We start from the raw sequence: 18240 nt of genomic DNA on the forward strand, positions 1-18240 counted from the left end.
CTGGGACCAAGCTGGTTCTTAGTGCAAACAAGCTGGAGGCAGAAGTTGAATCCAGCTCTGTAAGTAAGTACCAGAGTGGCCAAGGACAGGAATGCAGTCAAAGGTGGCATGGGTTGAGTCCAGAACATTCATCATGGGGCAGGGTGGAGCAGGAGCCTATGAAGCCACATGAGATCAAATGCTCAGATGAAGAGGCCATCTCTGGGACCCAGAAGCCAGGAATTGGCCCTTGAGGAAGCTCAAAGCACAGTCTGACAGATCCATAGCAGATGGCTGGTTGACAGCTGGTGCTTGACAGTGTTGGGCTTGACCCAACTGGCTTAAGATCAATATACCAGAATGTTATCAACTGTGTATTAAGTTAGCATAATAGAATGCTTTGTGTATTGAGTAAGCATAATAGAAGGCTTCATGTATTAAAATAGCCTAATAGAAGGTTTATCAGTTACCCCAGGCATATACAGAGTGTTACTTTAGTAAATGGGCAAGTTTCATCAAAGGCGTAAAACTTAAAAGGATAGACTAACTGCAAAGCCGCTCCACTTTTTGTATCGGAAAATAGACTAACTGCAAACCGTCTCACTTCTGTATCATGCTAGCTTGCTTTAGGCTGCCAATAAACAATTTTCCATTTGTTTGTAACCTGGTATAAAAATTCTGCTTTCCCTCTGCAGAGGGCCGGCACTAAATTCCACCCTTGTGAGATTGTGCTGGTCCCTGTGCAGGCAATAAAATCTGTTCTAAAAATACCAACTGGTCTCTGGTCTCTCAAAAACTGTGGGATACAACAACAGCTGGTTGCAGAGCCGGCTCTACCATTAGGTGGAGTAAAGCAGCTCTTTTGGAGAGCCATGAAAAAAATAGGTGCTGGTGGGAATTTATGCCTCCTATGCCAAGGGAGCTGTACCAGCCCTGGGTAATTTGTATCTTAACCTGGGAGTGCTGTTTTCTCTTCCACTTCCAGGAGCCAAAAGTCATGGGCCAGAAGGCTGGGTTGAGAATTCCCCCCATACCCCACCTTTATGGAGCTTAATATGATCTAGAACTAGAAAAGTTTCAGCTCACCAAAATTCTAACTTCACCTCGAAGCTCAATTCAGTTTGCTCCGATTTTTCCTTTGTCATGGCTTATTCTGGTTTGCTCAAATGAGGAAGTGCGCATTTTGAATGCGAAAAGTGCACATTTCCGTGTGCATTAAAAGCGTGCACTTCCCCCAGTGACAAAAGTGAAACTGCACTTGTGTGTCTAAGTGTACACTTTAAAAAATGAACACATTTTTCAGATGCACTTGCAAGCTTGTCAAGGAGTGGACAGTTTTTTTAAGTGTCTGGGCATGAGGGGTAAATTGTAAGCAATCCGGAGGAAAATCAATGAAGGCATTACCCAGCTCTGTGCACCTGAAGCAAACATAAGATGCTCTTATCTCTGATCGCAAGAGCTGGCAAGATGTTTTTGATCATTGGATTACACATAGCAAGGTGCCCAAAACAGTCAGCATTTAATTTTCCTGTCATGTTTGCAATTAATGAAAAAACATTTAGAGACAGGTGAACTCTGCTGTAGAAGGGTGCCTGTTTCTGGGTGTGGGGGGAACCTATTTGTCAAAATGTTTTTGTCATATTGTTCCATTCCAGTGCTTCATAAAATTCATTAGATTTTCCTCCCTCTACTGATATTGCATGTCCTCCATGAAGTAACTTGGTTTTCACATGACAGTTCGTTTCTGACTCTATTTGCATTCATAAACAGACTCATATGTAAAGATATAGCAAAGCTGATGTTGCACTGTGACATGCAAATTGTGTTATTCTACACAACCAATATTATAAGCAATAGCGGGGAAAGCATAAATGACATCACCTTCATTATTAATTTAATTCCTATACTGCCCCATAGCTGGAATTCTCTGGGTGGTTTGTACAATCTATAAAACAAGACAATAATATACAATAAAAGCATAATAATTTTTTAAAAAAATTAAAGCAGGTATGACATAGAGCAAAGAATCACCTTGAAAAAACAGCTGGGATGGGCAAGCTCCCTAAGCCCTTTGGTGGGCCAAGTCTTTAAAGGCCTTGCTATTAAGGGCCATCTCAACCTGCTGCCAAAAAGATGACAGGCTGGGTGCCAGGCGGGCTGCCCTAGGGAATCTGTTCACTGGTTCTGGGGCCATCACAGAGAAAGCCCTTCCCCTTGATGGGGAAGTAGGACATAACTAGCAGCAGGCCATGGATCATGAACTCCAAAGCGGCAGGAAAAGACTGCCTGCCTCCTTCACTTGAGGTCTTTAAGCAGAGCCTTGGTGACGTTCCATAATGGTCACCATCTGCAGTGGGTGACCCTCTACGGTGCCATCGTAGAAATCCTGACTGAGCAGAGGGTTGGCAGAGGTGATATCCGAGGTCCCTTCCTATGGGAGGAGTCTATGATTTCGGCTGCCTGTCCCTGCCTCTCTTCCAAGGAGGTTCAGGCAGTCTCCGTGGGGTTCTCCTCACCCCACCTCCAGTCTGTGAGGTCGCTCAGACGGAAAGAGAGGGGCTGGCCCAGGTCACCCAAGGATCTCTAGGGCAGACTGGGCATTTGAGCCAGGACTTCCCAGTCCAGTGCAGTCCAGACACTGCACCACAAAAGATTTCATTTTTGAAGGATTATTTCTCCAGAGTTTTAATGTACATGCTTACAATCTTATCAATGCATGGATCGAAGATACTGCAACTAGCAAAACACATGCTTCACGTCAGGAATGGGATCACACCTCACAGGTATCACAGGAAGCATATTAATAACCCTGTTAGAGTGGTTTTCATTTTGACATAATTATATGTTATGATGTAACCAAGTACATAATGAGACAATATAGCTGAATCACAGCGATGGCCAAGGCAATTGTGATTTTCAAGTGGCCGACAATTACAGATACGCTTTTGGGATTGTCTGCTGAACGAAGCCCAAAACCAGGGGCAGGTTTTTCAGCAACAACAAGAGAGAAGGGGAGGTTGGGATGCGTACAAGTCTTTCTCACCTCTGACGATAACTTCCTGTGAAAAATTATTCATCTCCAAACGCAGAGATTTGGGATGCCCTTGGTGATGAAAAATTTATATACTCCCCGGACAAGCTCACACACTGGCTGTCTGCAACCACTCGGTGTTCGATTGCAGAGCTGGGGTTGGCAATCCCTGTGAGGAGACACTTCCTGCAAAGCTGGGCTGGTGTCAAATATCCAATAAAGTGGCAGCCAGAGGGAATTCTAATGCACCAGTTTCAGGAGAACGAGAGTGTTTTCCGAGTCTCAGCACCTTCAAAGCAATCTGTGACTCTTTAGGTTTTTATCTGCCTGGGGTTGATGCAGAACAACCTTCTGGTCGAGGTAGGTTTTAGATAACCCCATCCAATTCCCTCCAGATAAGTTGTACTGGCATGGCCGTGCTGGCTGGGAATGATAGGAGTTGTGATCCAACTCATCTCCGGGGCATCTGGAAGGGAATGGTGGTTTCAGGTTCAGGGCCTTTCCACGTTGCTACTGGTGTCTCTCATTATTCATTTATTATTGTTATTGCTGTCATGATCCCATTCCCATATCACCTGATAGTCAAAGATCTTCAGGCAGTTTACAACAGTACACAAGAACAGCAAAATAAAATGACATTAAATCTTATAAAAAATAAACCTAGTCAACTAGAATAAACCGAGCCATATTCTGAAATGGCTACCCGCTTGTTTACCAGTCACAATCCAGAGAGCTTGCATCTGAAGCTTCCACACAGTGTTTAACCATCCCAATCTGGTATCCCCCAGGTGGTTTTGATGACAGTTCCCAGCAACCCTGGCCCGTAGCCTGCCCACTGAGGCTGATGGGAACTGAAGCTCAAAGCATCTAGAGGGCACCGAGTACGGTAAGGTGGGCATATTACTTCCCTCTGGGTTTCCTCTGTTGTTTCCCCAGCAATACCACGGATGGACATGTGTGCAGGAATGCCCGTTCCACCCATATTCCCCAGCAACTGTGTCCGTGGGCACATGGACACTGGAGGTAGCCTACAGCCATCAGAACCAGCAGTCTTGGTTAGCCTTCTCCTCCATGAAGGTGTCTAGTGCCATGTTAAACCCATCCCAATTGGTGGCCTTGACGAAGGAGGTGCAAGAAATCCCTTTGGGGACGGGAGTTGGTTGGATTCCCTGGCCTTCGTGCAGCACTTGCCAGGAATCACGCCCCGGGCTCGGCTTCCTCTTGGTTTGGCTCACATTTATTTATTTATTTATTCATTCATTCATTTATTTAGACATTTTTATGCCGCCCCATTCGCCGAAGCCTCGGGGCGGCTTACAACATTGCAGGGCTGTGGATGCTAGAGGGACAAATTCCACGAGGGTTCATCCCAGGCTGAGCCCTTACTCCAGCAATCAGAGGAGTACAAAGCAATCAACCGGTTACAAAAGCCAGAGCAGCATGTTCAGATCAGATGTTCTTACAGGAGCATCTTGTAAAAACCTAGAGGATTTTCAGCCGTCTTGTCCTAGACTTCGTGTCCATGACCCGCCTCCCAGGCACCACCTCGTGCCTTCTCACCGTGCAGGCAGTCACTCCTGCTGTGTTCCCAGCATTGACGGAAACAAGTCCCTCTGGGTAAATTGAACAAAAATACTTGCTCATGTTCCAAGCAGGGCAGACACACCTTGTGTTCAGCATTTTGATAAATTGACGTTCAAAAACCTGTAAGAACAAACAGTACCATTGATTTAGCTCCATTCTGTCCACAAATAATTGCCATGTTTCTTCCTAGAATGTTTAGGGGACTTAGAGAGAGCAAAACAAGTTGTGTATCTGATACTCCAACAAAGTATTTTGTGTTTTAATCAAACCACGGCTGAACTCCTTGGAGCAAATAACCTTCATTTGCACAACGGCATGATGAGTCTTGCATGTTCCAAAGATTACCTTTCCACCTGAATTTCCCAAATGTGGCACTTCTGACCAATTAATGCTGACAAAGGAAATTTCTAATCAGCTTTGCTTATTTGTTTTGCAACGTAATCCTAAAAAGCTTGTAATGTCCTTTGATGGGTAATTCTCAGAAGCAGCAGAACACAGTCAGAACTAGCAACCACTTCAGGTTATGTATATCGATCAGCTGGTTATTAACGTCTCGATGCAGTTTCCAGTGTTTAAACTCAGAACAAAAAAATCCAAACAACGTAAAAATCTGAGAACGTCCAATTCCCAGCTTTAGATGTGGGCCTTAACATTTGCCCTTTAAAAAATGATTTCACTTAGGAACTTGAATTCAGGGTGTTTTGAAAGGTAGGCAGTGTCTGGAACGAAGAGGGGTCGCCCTATCCAGAACTCAAAAACTGGGACACACATGCTGTGAGTAAGAGCACAATCCCATCGCCTCCAGCCTCCATGCACATAAGCCTCCAGACATGCTCTGAACGCACAGCGCAAGATGCAGAGGGGCCATTCATCCGGATGGCCATGTTCAGCCCGCTGTGGAACCGCTGCAGGGAAGGTGAGGTCTCGCTTCACCTCGGGGCCTCCACCGCCTTCCCCCCGGCTCCTTTCCCTTCTCTTCTCCTCCCCCAAAGCCAATGTTCAACCTCAGGAAGGCAGCCAGTGCGGCTATTTTCTTGCCAGCTGTGAGGGAGATGGGGGTGCACCCTGAGGTCACATCTTTGTCAGGGCCAGCTTAAGGCCTTGCCGCTTCTGAGCCCCACAACCCAGAGAGTTTAAAATGTATTCATGGTATTTCTATCCCACCTGCTTTCCTTTTAAGGAACTCAAGGCAGCTTCTCCTCCAGTTTTCCTCCTCTCCATCTTACCCTCACAACAACAACCCTGTGGAGTAGGCTGGGCTGAGAGCCTCTCCCTAGCCCAAAGTCACCCAGTTGGCTCCATGGCTGAGTGGGGACTCGAACCCAGATCTCCTGAGTCCCAGTCCCGTGCTCTGAACCACTACGCCACACTGGCTCTCACTGCACGGCTCTGTACTACATCACTAAGCGAGACATCCTACCACCTTTGGAAGGGCTCCCTGGGGACCATGGAATAGGGTGGGTTCCCCCCCACCACTCCAAGGGCATAGTCACAGTTATGATCTGGGGGGACAGAATCCAAGCAGGGACTTTCCGACACTCGCTGAGCTGCTGGGCAAACATTTTTGGTGGCTCCTACACAGGGATGGGGAGGAAGGAAATTGCTGTTGCACAGGGAGGAGACAGAACAGACAAGGGTCTGTTGGGTGTGGAAATTTCCTTGATGCTCAACCACAACAAGGTAAATGGACTAAGACCCTGGGACTCCGGAGACCTGGATTCTAACCCTGACAGCCATGAAGTTCACCAGGTAACCAAATGCCAGCCACTGGCTCTGTGCATGGCCTACCTCACAAACTTGTTGTAAATATAAAGTGAAGCAGAGGGAGGTCTTTTCATGGTAGGCATATGACTGTGGAACTCTCTGCCACAGGGAATATACTGGTGTTTTTGGAACGAGTTTTTAAAGACCTGTCTGTTCACATCAGCTTCTACTGATCTATTTGAAACTGGCTCAGCTTCTCCAAATGTTATCTCACTATTTGAGAGGATTTTGTGAGATTGAGAGTAGATCCCCTGGCATCAATGGGACCCAATGGGATTTCAGCAACCATGCATCTTTTCTAAGCATCATTCAGTCTGGATCCCACAGTACCAGTGTTGGGTGCTCTGGTTTCCAGGCCCTGACCTGCAAGTGGAGAGCAGCATTCCTGACATGCCTCATTGGAAAATGCCATGAGAATGGACTGGACAATTCTGAAGAAGCAGAAAATGCCACTCAGAGGCAAATCTGGGAAATGCGGAGCATGAGCCCCATCTGTGAGGCTGTCACAGAGCCACCAAAGTGAACTCGATGCAATGCTGAGTCCCGCACAGTCCAACGGGCGGCTGCTCTGAATCCAGGCACCCGGCTAATCAGTGTCGCCCAAGCCCATAACCAGTCGAGAAGCTCTCAGTGGGGAAGCAATTCAGCATGCCAAGTTGGAGAGGCCGTGTACCATTATGCATGCTTTTCGCCAGGTAATTATTCTCAATTTTAGGAGGTAGCAAGATAAGACCCCTTTATATCAGGCAGACTTGGGTGTATATATATTCGCTTTCAGCCCCAGTCATGGCTGACAGATTTGTTTCTACATCGAACAGGAAGGAAATAGGCTGCCTTTGCCTTTCATTTTCCAGGTTGCTAAGGCAACCCACCCCCCTTTCCAAAGCATTGCCATGTCTCCCATTTTCTTCACAATGAGAGTATTGGTTCGCCTTTAAAAAATCAGAGCATGTTTATTAAAGGCCCATCTCCTTTCAGGTGGCTGCCCACTTCTCCACCACTTCCTCCCATTCAAAACATCATCAGCATCGCATGTAAGAAGACGTGAGCCTAATTTGCAGCTTTCAATTTAACCGAAAGCTCAAATGGGGATGAAGACCTACTCCTTCTTCAGCAGTCTATTTATAACCTCAGCCCATTGGTCAGGCATTTGGCCTGAGAAGGTATGTGAAATTTTCTGGGATTTGGAAAATCAAAGATGATCTGGAATAAAGACACCCAAGAAAGACCTAAATCTGCCTTCCCGCATCTGGAACCTTCCAGATACTTTGGATTATAGCTCCATCATTCTGATCCAGTATGGACATTTCCAACAAAATAAAACCATGGAGCAAATCCATTCCAGAATTCTCAGATCTATATCTGAGAATCAGTATTTGCTTCCTACGGGTTGGCTTGGCTTCCTCTTCCTCTTTTGTATGCAACGGGAAGCCAAGAGCCTTGGCTGTGGGCTAGAGGTTCTTCCTTCTGAAACCCCATTCAGCCACAGACCCTGTCCACTTTTTCTCTGTTTTATGAAGCTCCCCAATTTCACATAAGAATGCAATGGGATAATTCCTGGCTTTCACTGTCCTGTGAGAGATATGAAAGGCAGCACAGCCAAGTGGTTGGAGTGCTGTGCTGGAACTGGAGGGGCCAGGGTTAAAGCCTCCACTCAGCAATGAAGGTCCCCAGGGTGGCTTTGGGCCCCTCTCCCAGCTGAGCTTACCTCCCAGGGGACTGGTTGTGAGGATTATGTAGAAAGGAGGAAAACTAAATAAGGCAGCTTGGGTTCATTGCAAAGGGGAAAGGGAGGATATAAATGTAATAACTATAATATAATATAACTTAATAATCTGCTGAATAAACAAAGAAATATCCTTTAGGATCCTGGCACACCACCCTGGAAAAATTGCCTTGCAAAAACCAGTTGGGCCAAGCCAGTTTCCTTAAAGGGAAGGCAAGGAGAAGCGGGCTGCGCACAGGCGCTCCATGCTGCGGTGGGTGCCTGAGCTGGTGCTGGTGGTAACCCACGGCCTGCCATCCCTGTTTGCCATGGTGGCCATGAGCAAGGACCAGCCCACGTGCTGCTGAAGACGAGCCTCCCGGAGCACCAGCCGCTGCCCCGTTCTCTCTCTCTCTCTCTCTCTCTCTCTCTCCCAGCAGCACTGCGGCCCCATCTGCTTAGCCCCAACACCCACAGACTCCCCAGAGCCATCGTCTGACCCAGATGCACCACGTGTGCCCCTGCCTGCTCTTCCACATAGCCCAGGCCTCGGTCCAGACACTGCGTAGGTTCATTTCCTCACTGCAAGAACCTGAGGCACAGGTGCCTGCGACGTGCAGTGCGCATTTCTTTCACCTGCTTATTAGATACCCATGTCCGCATTTCTAATGTCCTGTTCTGGCCACCAAGATTGAAGAAAGATGCAGGAAAATTAGAAAGGGTCCAGCGGAGGGCAACAAAAAGGATCCAGGGTTTGGAAACACTGCCCTGTGAGGAGAGACAGAGTGAACTGGGCATGTTCAGCCTTGAGGAGAGAAGACTGAGGGGGGACATGGTATCCCTCTATAAGTACCTCAAAGGCTGTCACAAAGAGGAAGGTCAAGATCTTTTCCTGCTGATGCCAGAAGAGTGTAGTATGCAGAATAATCAGTTCAAGTCGCGACAACCCAGATTCAGGCTGGACATCAGGAAAAGCTTCCTCACTGTCAGGGCAATACGGCAGTGGAACCAGCTGCCTGGAGAGGGGGTGGGCTCTCCCACACTGGAGACATTCAAGAGGAAACTGGACATCCACCTGAGTGGGATGGTGCGACGGTGTCCTGCAACAGCAGAGGGTTGGGCTCGATGGCCTTCATGGCCCCTTCCAACTCTAGCATTCTCTGATTCTATGATACTAATGTGGGGATTCTATTCTAGACTTCATGCACTGTCATCCAGCTAAATCTCAAAAGCAACCCCCCTCCCACTCCCTCCCCCTCTGTTTCTTGTCTTGTGCAATCAATAAAATGTCCCTGTTTTCAAAGATCACGATGCAGGTGCGCCTTCGAGTCATCTCTGTCACTATGCCCTATGACAAATGTCCTATTGAGAATTCCCCACTGAGACCTACCGAGAATTCCAACCTCCCTCCAATCAGAATCAGGAGTGGTAATGAGCCTCGTGGCCCCTTGCCATTTCCTTCCGTCTCTGCAGGACCCTTGTAGATTATCTGCACACTTTTGAACCCGGAAAAGTCAGGATGCTAAACGGAGCAGGGTACCAAAGTAGAAGAAGATCTGAGCTGGAGATGTCAGCGTTCAGAGGACTGCAGAGACAGGGACCAAGGATGCAAAACATGCTCTGGGCAGAAATCTTGATTCCCGTGTGTGTGTGTGGAGGCAAATGTCTGAACTGGCCCTCTGCTATCACACGAAGACATCGCACTGGCTGCAAACACGAGCTTCTTGTGGGATGATGGTGCAGCAGATTGGACAAAAGTGCAGCACCTCTCAGTGATCCAGAACAGAATCGAACTTGTTCTACCCCAGTACGTCCTACCCCAGGGGTTGATAAACCGTAGCCAAGAGTCTGCTGTTTTTTTCTGCCCCGATTTCTGACTTTGCACCCCAAATTGCAGTGATGTTCCACTGGAGTAACCTTGGTAACAAACACATTTTGTATCAATTTATGTAATATATTTATTATATTTATATCATAGAAACATAGAAACAGAGCGAGTCAGAAGGGTCTCCCGGGCCATCTAGTCTGACCCCCAGCTCCAGCCGGCTCTACTCACAACATGCCCACCATGTGCATGTCTAGCCTATCCTTGAACACCCTCCCTGATGGGGCCTCAGCCACCTCCCATGGAAGCCCATTCCACACCCTCGGGGTCCCGACTGTCAGGAAGTGCTTCCTGGCATCCAAATGGAACCTTGGAATCTCACACTTATTCCTGTAAGGCACTGAAGGCAGCTCCCATGATCCTCCTTTTCCTGTCTAACTTCTCCTCGCAGCAGCCCCATGAGGTAGGCTAGATGGAGAGTGACTGGCCCTGGGTCACTCAGCAAGCCTCATGGGAGAGGGCCAGAGCCTGGATCTCCCGGGCCTTCCGTCCAGCACTCTCTCCACTGCGACACTCGGGATCCCTGCCTCTTGGTTAGGCTTCCAAGAACCCTCCAGTCATGCTTTTCTCAATGGAAAATGCGAGCTACTTGGGCTTGGCTGCCGCAGAAGACTTGGATGTGCGTTCAGTGGTGGAGTGAAGCCCTGGTGGGTCCCCCGGGCAGGAACATGATCCCAGGCGTTGCCCGCCCCTGGCCGGGTCTGAGAGGCCATGGGATCCTTTTTCTGTCCCCCTTTTTGTGTTTCTCTCTAATCTGGGACCTTTGCTTGTACAATAAGTGCCCAGTTGCTGCACTGAGGTTCTTAGCATAGACATGTGGCCTGCGCCCATTACAGCAGCCAGAATTTTTGCTCTCTTTAGTCTTAACTCACCAAGAAAAAAGGTTTCTGAATCAGTGGCCATAAACAATCCAGACAGAACCTCATTCTTATGTATGTATTTATGTATTTATTTATTATTTATACGTGTATTTATAGGCCACCTATAACTGCTGAGGCCCTCCTAGGTGGCTCTCAATACATAAAACATATTAACAAAGTAAAACACATCAAAACCAATTAAAACACAATGAATTAAAACATCTGTGAAAGCAATATAAAAAGGGCCACAGCATTCAGGCTAGGTGTTTAAAAAAATCCTAAAAGGGTTTATCTTCGCCTGGTGCAGAAAGGAGAATAAAGATGGTGCCAGGCGACTTTCCCTAGGGAAGGAGTTCCAGAGATGGGAAGCAGCAGCGGAAAAGGTGCTTTGCCTGGTTGTCACCCCTCTCCTCTCCCCGAGTTCCTCTCTCCCCTCCCCTCCCCTCCTCTCCCCTCCCCTGTCCTCTCCTCTCCTCTCCTCTCCTCTCACTGTAGTCAGTCAACTTTCTCAACTGTCCATCAGACAAGGGACTCTTTAAAAAGCTGATGGTGTGCTTTCACTTTTTTCCCCATTTTTGCAAGAGGAAAGATCACTTAAAGCCAGCAAACCTTCTAGCCATAGCCCAAGACACATAAATACTCAGTTGTCAGATCTGGAAGAACTGTGCTTTGCTTGAGGGAAGGGAAGAGATATTTGGACAGTGAGTGAATGGAAAACAGATGAGCGAACTCTGGAGCTGGAGATCTGCCATGGGTTAATCATGAAATCAGTTTTGGTTCATTGTGCCATTGCAAAAGTCAGAGATGTTTTCCCAGCCTGCTTTCTCCCAGCCATGAATCCCATTCATAATTCCTTAGTTCTCACCCAAAACCAAAACAACGCTACATGTATGTAAGTGCAGGGACTCGTACCGCCTCTTATCCTTGCCTGGGCAGGATCCAATGGGGCATTTACACCTCGGTGGAGTCTCTTCCGCCCACCAACTGCCCTGTGCCCAGCAGCCTCCAACAGGCACAACGGCATCCCAGAGCAGCCCGAAAGAAGCCGAAGATGCTCAGTAGAGACAGATGCCAAGAGCTGCACCTAGGAAAAGGAATCCAAATGCATGTTCAGCCTTGAGAAGAGGAGACTGAGAGGAGACAGGATAGCCCTCGACAAGTACTTCAAAGGCTGTCGCAGAGAGGAAGAACAAGATCTCTTCTCAGCCATCCCAGAGTGCAGGACACAGAATAACAGGCTCAAGTTACAGGAAGCCAGTTTCCTCTTAGATATCAGGAAAAATTGTCTGCCTGTTAGAGCCATATGACAATGGAACCCATGACCCAGGGAGGTGGTGGGCTCTCCCACACTGGAGGCATTCAGGATGCAACTGGACAGCCCTCGGAGAGGGATGGTTTGATTTGGGGTCCTACACGGAGCAGGGGTCACACCCCATGGCCCTCTGGCCCCTTCCAGCTCTACTATTCTATAATCAATGATTCTATGACTTCTTGAAGGAGGTCTATTGGTGGAGGCCACACAAGAGAGCTGAGCTGGCCCGCCCCCTTCCAGAAATAAACGATCTGTTTCTTTGCAGGCTCTCCCTGGGAAGCACAAGGTCTCTCTTGGTCAGGTGGGAAAGTGCATGAACACAAGAGAATTGGTAGCTCTCTCCACTTGGGGAAGGGGCCAGCTCCCTCTCCTCCTTTTCTTGCCTCTCTTTCCAACAAGCTGCAGCCCCATCCAGAATCAAAATTCCAGTGGGAAGGGCAGAGGTCTGTTTCTTCCATACATTCACACCGAAGGTGCCCTGCAGCAATAGTTCGTGGCCCTCCAGGGGGCAGATGCTTTCCACATGGTCTGGGCACAGCGCCAGCTCCTGGTTTTGCAGGGCTTGACGGGGTACCTTGCACGGGTTCCACATTTCAGTGCCAAGACCTGCACGCAAAAGGCAGGGGCTTCCTTTGTGTTTAGCTGGGGGCCCTTTTCATTCTGCCCACAGCCTTCTTATGAGGAGAGAGTGAGGGAGCTCGGTCCTTTCAGCCTTGAGAGGAGGAGACTCGGAGGGGACCTGTCAGCGACATGCAGGTATGTGAAGGGGTGCCACGCAGAGGTGGGTTGTGACCTCATTTCCCCTGCAGTGGAGGGCAGGATGCATTCCAATGGAGCAAAGCTCAGGGAACCAAGATTTAGGGTGGATGCCAGGAAGTACTTTGTGATGGTTAGGACTCCGAGGGTATGGAATGGGCTTCCACGGGAGCCCCAATGCTTGAAGCCCCATTGGTGAGGGTGTTCAAGGAAAGGCTGGACATGCACATGTTTAGGCATGTCATGAGCAGAGCCGGCTAGAGCCGGGGGTCAGACTAGATGGCCCAGGAGTCCCCTTCTGACTCGCTCTGTTCCTATGTTTCTATAGAACGCAGGACTGTGTTTCCCAGCTCTGGCTTTGCTGCTACAGTGGCTTAGACTTTGTATCATCTGCCAGAATAAAATAAAGTCGATTTACCATCTGGGCTTTGTTTCCTGGGTTCCTGTGCAGAGAACTCATTATACACAATCTTGTCCTTCCATTCGTTGTTGTGATTGTTCTTTGCTCTAAAGAAAAGAGAAAAATAAGACAGCCGTTTGAGACCTTCTTCCTTCTCTGACTTTCTCCTGGCATCACCAAGTTAAAGTGAGGGCTAATTAATTGGCCTCACATGGCTGGTTTTCCTTTGCTGCCTTGTGGCAGAAATGGCTGCCAGCAGCCCCCCGCTGACAACATCACAGGGCCAAACCCTTAATCTCTGAGTGAAGCTCCCACGGGATTTAGGAAAAGCGGGTGCTGAGTTAAAGGACAAGAGAAAAAAGCTAGGGATTGTCCTCTGTGAAAAAGAGGAAAGTCTTTGCTAAGGGGCTGAATTCTGTTTGCCTACAGAAGGTCCCCAAGGCAGTGCCTGGGGTGGAGATTTTAATAGCAGCACTGTCCTTCTTCCCACTGGTAGAGCTAATCCTGACAGAGCTCATCTTTGCTTCTGCTTATAGCAGTGGAAAGCAACAATCTGTTGGGAGATGGCTGGGGGGTGGAGGCAGCTTGCAGCACCCCCCGCCAGCCCAGGAACCCTGATTGGTTGCCTGCAGCCCCAGCAGGTGACTTTGGGGGCCCAGAAACACACTCCACGTGCAGTTGTCTTTGAGAACTGCTCAGAGACTTCAGCTGGTTCAGAAGGCCTCAGCCAGATTCAGGAAGCTACAGCAGGTTCGCTGGCTATCGATATATCTGCAGACAGCAGCAGTACAGGCGAAACAGACCAAGGGATACATTCAGACCGTGTGCGGGCCCTGATGAGCCTCAGAAGGTCTGTTTGGTCCCGCAAAGGCTGGCTAAGCAAGGGCACCCATGTGCATGCCCTGAGCTCTAACCTGATTCAATGGCCGTACTTCGGCAGCATTCCCAGCTCCATTGCATGCTTTGCCATCTGTTTCCTGGTTCTGTATAGCAGCCACGGGAACAGCCACTGCAGGCTTAAACGGAGGAGCACCCCAACTTCTCCCTTCTAGATCGAAGCCATACGTTGGGTTACCTTGCCCAGTGTGCCGTCGAGGCCGTGCTCCTTGATGTCGGGCACATCCTCTTTTGGTTTGAGAGCCAAACGTTGCCTTCCTCTGGTGTTCCTCGACTCCTCGTGCAAGATCTCCGGTCCACAGGCTGCCTGGTTACATGGGTGCCCTCGCATGATGGCATAACAGGACTGGAGACGTGTGTTCACAAGGGCCCATGCAGCAAAAATGTGTTCTGTGAGCTAAGCCCCCATTCTTGATCAATAATAATCAATCCATTTTGATCAATTATAGTAGTCACTACGAATCATGAGCCAGTGTGGTGTGGCGGTAAGAGTGTTGGACTAGGGTCCTGGGAGGTCCAGGTTCTAGTCCCTACTAGACCATGAGGCTTGCTGATCGACCTCCGGCCAATCACAGACTCGCATCCTAACCGACCTCACAGGGCTGTTGTGATGAGGATAAGATGGAGCTATGTGAGCTGCCCTGGTTTTCCCTCAAGAGGAGAAAAGGTGGGACATAAACACAAGGATGACGATGCGCTCAGACGGATGCTGCTTAGAGGAATACAGCGCGTGGGGTGAAGCCATGCCCAGCAATGAAATTCGGGGCACAGTCTCTCTCTGGACCACATGGATGGCTTGCAGCACGAGCATAAGCGAGGGCAGCAGTGGCTTAAACCACCAAGGCCGCTTGTCCAGCATGTTCTTCTCCATGGAACGACCCTGCCACCTTGTGGGCATCTATACAGTGGCACCAAGATCCCTTAAGTCACCTTCAATGCAATCCTTGGTGTGCTTAGACAGAAAAAAGATGTTCCCTGCAGAATGCTGGAAGGGGTCAGACCTTCTTCTGCCTAAACAGAGATGAGGGTGGCACCCGTGAGTTGTCATATCCTGGTCAAGAAATTGCTGAGTTTTGGGATAGATCGATGCACCATTCAATGGGTTAGGGCATGGGTGATGGAGCACAAGCAGAGGGTAGCGATCAGTAGGAACTCATCAGGTGCCAGCCAGCAAGGAGCGAAATCCCTCAGGGCTCAGCGATGGGACTGATTTCGCTCCATCTTTTTAACAATGACCTGGAGGAGGCGGGTGACAAGATTCACAGGGGAGGCGGTGGCCACAGCTGAGGAGCACTAAGTGGTCCAGATGGAGGCAGGTGCTGATGCTGCTCTGCACGACTCCGGCGCACCCACAACTGGAGTGCTGCATCCAGCTCTGGGCTCGGTATTATAGGAGAGACAGAGCTAGGTGAGAATCGGTTCAGCTCAGGGTCACAAGAATGATAGCTGGGTTGGGATGATATATGAAGGCACTGGGTCTCTTCACCCTGGAAAAGAGGAGACTCCAAGGGGATCGTTTAGAGACTTGTGGGCGTGTCGTGTGGAGAGGACCATGACCTGTTCTTCCCCAAAGGACCACAGCCCCTTCCCCATGCCCTCCCCGCAGCTCTGTCTTTCTGTGGTTCCCAGCTCAGGGGCAGCTTCCCCCATTCTAGAAGCTTGGCATTTCTTTCTTAAGGATGGGCTACTTAAAGTAAGAGCTTTAATTCCCACTATACTGGCATTTTTAATATATTCCAGGAGGGACCTCCACCGCTTTGGCATTCAGCCCCATTCAGCAGTGGAAAGCAGCCCTGAGTCATTCTCCGAAATGGAAGCCAGACGTTCATATACTCAGAAGACATGGAAGAGGGAGGAAATTTGGCTGGAAATTTGCTTTACACCAAAGTAGCAGTGCAGACATCATGGGACGGCTGAGAGGGAACGCCTCTGGGGGAGATGACCTGGATTATTGTGCGCACCTCCTCCTGCCAGGTCTCCCACTGGGGCATCTCCCTGGCCACTCAGTTCTGCTCTGAATTCTGTTCACAGAATTCTGTTCTGGATGAATTCTGAGCAGCCAGAACAGAATTCCGGACTAGACAGTCCTTGGGTTGATCCACTGAGGCGCTTCTCCTGCTCTTATGAGGCCGTGGCCTGGCTCCGGGCAGCTCCCTCTCCGTTGGCACCCCACCCTGGCCAGATGAGCCCACCCATATGCCGTTCTGCAGCCCCCTGCAGTGCCAAGTGTCCAGGAGGCCTGAGCCAGCCTTGTCTAGGGAATCAAAACAGAATATAGTCTAGCCATGCTGAAGTCGAAGGGCCAGACTATCTCCCAGTAAGGTATCAACTAGTAGATAAAGATGGAGTATCTTTATCTAGATGGAAGTGCTACTTCCCTTCCTCCTCCCCCTCCTCCCCCCCTCCTCCTCCTCCTCTTTGTTGTGCCTTTATCTTGATCCACCTGTCCTGCATCAACCCACTTTAGAGGTGCCGAAGCCTCCATTCACGCCTCAAACAGGAGAGACAAAATCCTCAGGGGCCTGGAAAAACTCTTCCTTGGGGCCCTTTTTCGGGACTTGGAACACCTTTTTCTTGATCAGGAATCCCTGCCACTGCTGGTGTTCCTGTGCTGGGAATTATCGTACTTTCTCCATCTAAACACTTGCAGGGCCACACCCGAAGTCCAGGTTCCAAAATCCACATCCATGCACCTGCTCAATGGGTCCATTGGCCCACAGACAGCATGTGTGATGGGCACCTGAATGAGTGGAAAGGAGGGCCTTTCTCACATTTTAGACAGAAACAAAATTGCCACCGGGCTCTTCATAGAAATAGGACAAGAGCCAGGGAAGGTTGGTGATACTAATTAATGAGCAATTAATTTTCTTGACCATGTGTTCGGGACATCCCGAACAGCTCTTTGGGGACTTGTTGAATGGAGATGCCAAGCGGTGGCAAGCGGCCGTTCTTAGTTCACCCTGCATGAGTTGATTCACAGCTCTTATTTATCAGAGCCCGTTTCTCACCACGAGCTCGACAGATGCTGTGGCTTCTAAATCATCACTGCCTTGGACCAGCACGCTTTGAGCCATAAAGGGAATGGATGCTCACAGTTTAGTTACACGCGAGGGAAGGCAGAGGGCAACAGCAGATGTACAGACTGACATCTCTTTCTTAAGTGTCACTGATTTAGCTTTCAGCCAATGCACGGCTGCTAATAGTACCATTACTATTGCTGCTGCTGCTAGTAGAATTAATATTTGCTACTAATTGTACTACCACACTTTACTGAAAGTGGAAAAAGAAGGTGCGAAAGCAGGACCGCAGCTGAACGTCATGACTGGAAGAATGATACAACTTTACTGTTCTTCATTTATGTTATATTAAATATATTATATTATAAAGCTTTACTGTCAACCATGAAGCAAGTGAAATCGTGAAAGATTTGGCATACCTTGGCTCAGTTGTAAATTCACATGGAGATTACAGCTGAGAAACTAGAGAAAGACTGAGACTTGGAAGGGCAGTGATGAAGGAACTGGAAAAGATTGTGCGATGTAAAGATGCTTCACTGGAGACCAAGGCCAAGATCATCTGCACGAGTATATTTCCCGTCACCATGTATGGGTGTGACAGCCAGACAGAGAAGAAAGCTGGATGTGTTTGAAATCTGGTGCTGGAGGAAGGCTCTGACCAACAGAAAGGTGAGTAAGTGGGTCCTACATTGAATCAAGCCAGAACTTGCCCTAAAATCAAAAAATGATGAAACTGAGGCGCATGGTTAGAAGGCACGACTCAGTGAAGATGACAATAATGCTGAGGAAAGTTGAATGCAGAAGAAGAAGCGAAGGTGAGATGGCTCCGTTCCATCAAGGAAGCCACCGCCTGGAGTTTCCAGGAGTGGAGCAGGGCTGTCAAAGACGGAACAATGGCTTGGGTCCTGGTTACCTGAAGGAGCGCTTACGTCCATATATGCCCGCCCGCCCCTTGAGATCTGCGGGAGAGGCCCTTCTCCGGGAACACTCCGTGAAGGAAATTAGGAGGGTAGGTACTCGGAGGAGGGCTTTCTCTGCGGTGGCGCCCAA

At 48.9% G+C, this 18240-nt stretch overlaps 1 long non-coding RNA gene across 1 annotated transcript in view; it reads right to left on the reverse strand.

Annotated features, from left to right (window-relative positions):
• Positions 1–5628: 5628 nt before the first annotated feature.
• LOC123036411 overlaps positions 5629–18240 on the reverse strand; it is an 18516-nt gene continuing 5904 nt past the window's right edge. Inside the window, exons 2-3 of the long non-coding RNA XR_006417136.1 lie at positions 15647–15651; positions 5629–5659 (exon numbers count right to left, since the gene is read on the reverse strand). This is a non-coding gene — a long non-coding RNA (uncharacterized LOC123036411). The remainder of the gene's footprint in view (positions 5660–15646; positions 15652–18240) is intronic.

The sequence above is a fragment of the Varanus komodoensis genome, unplaced genomic scaffold (genome assembly GCF_004798865.1).
Source record: "Varanus komodoensis strain SLA01 unplaced genomic scaffold, ASM479886v1 scaffold8, whole genome shotgun sequence".
Taxonomy (NCBI): domain Eukaryota; kingdom Metazoa; phylum Chordata; class Lepidosauria; order Squamata; family Varanidae; genus Varanus; species Varanus komodoensis.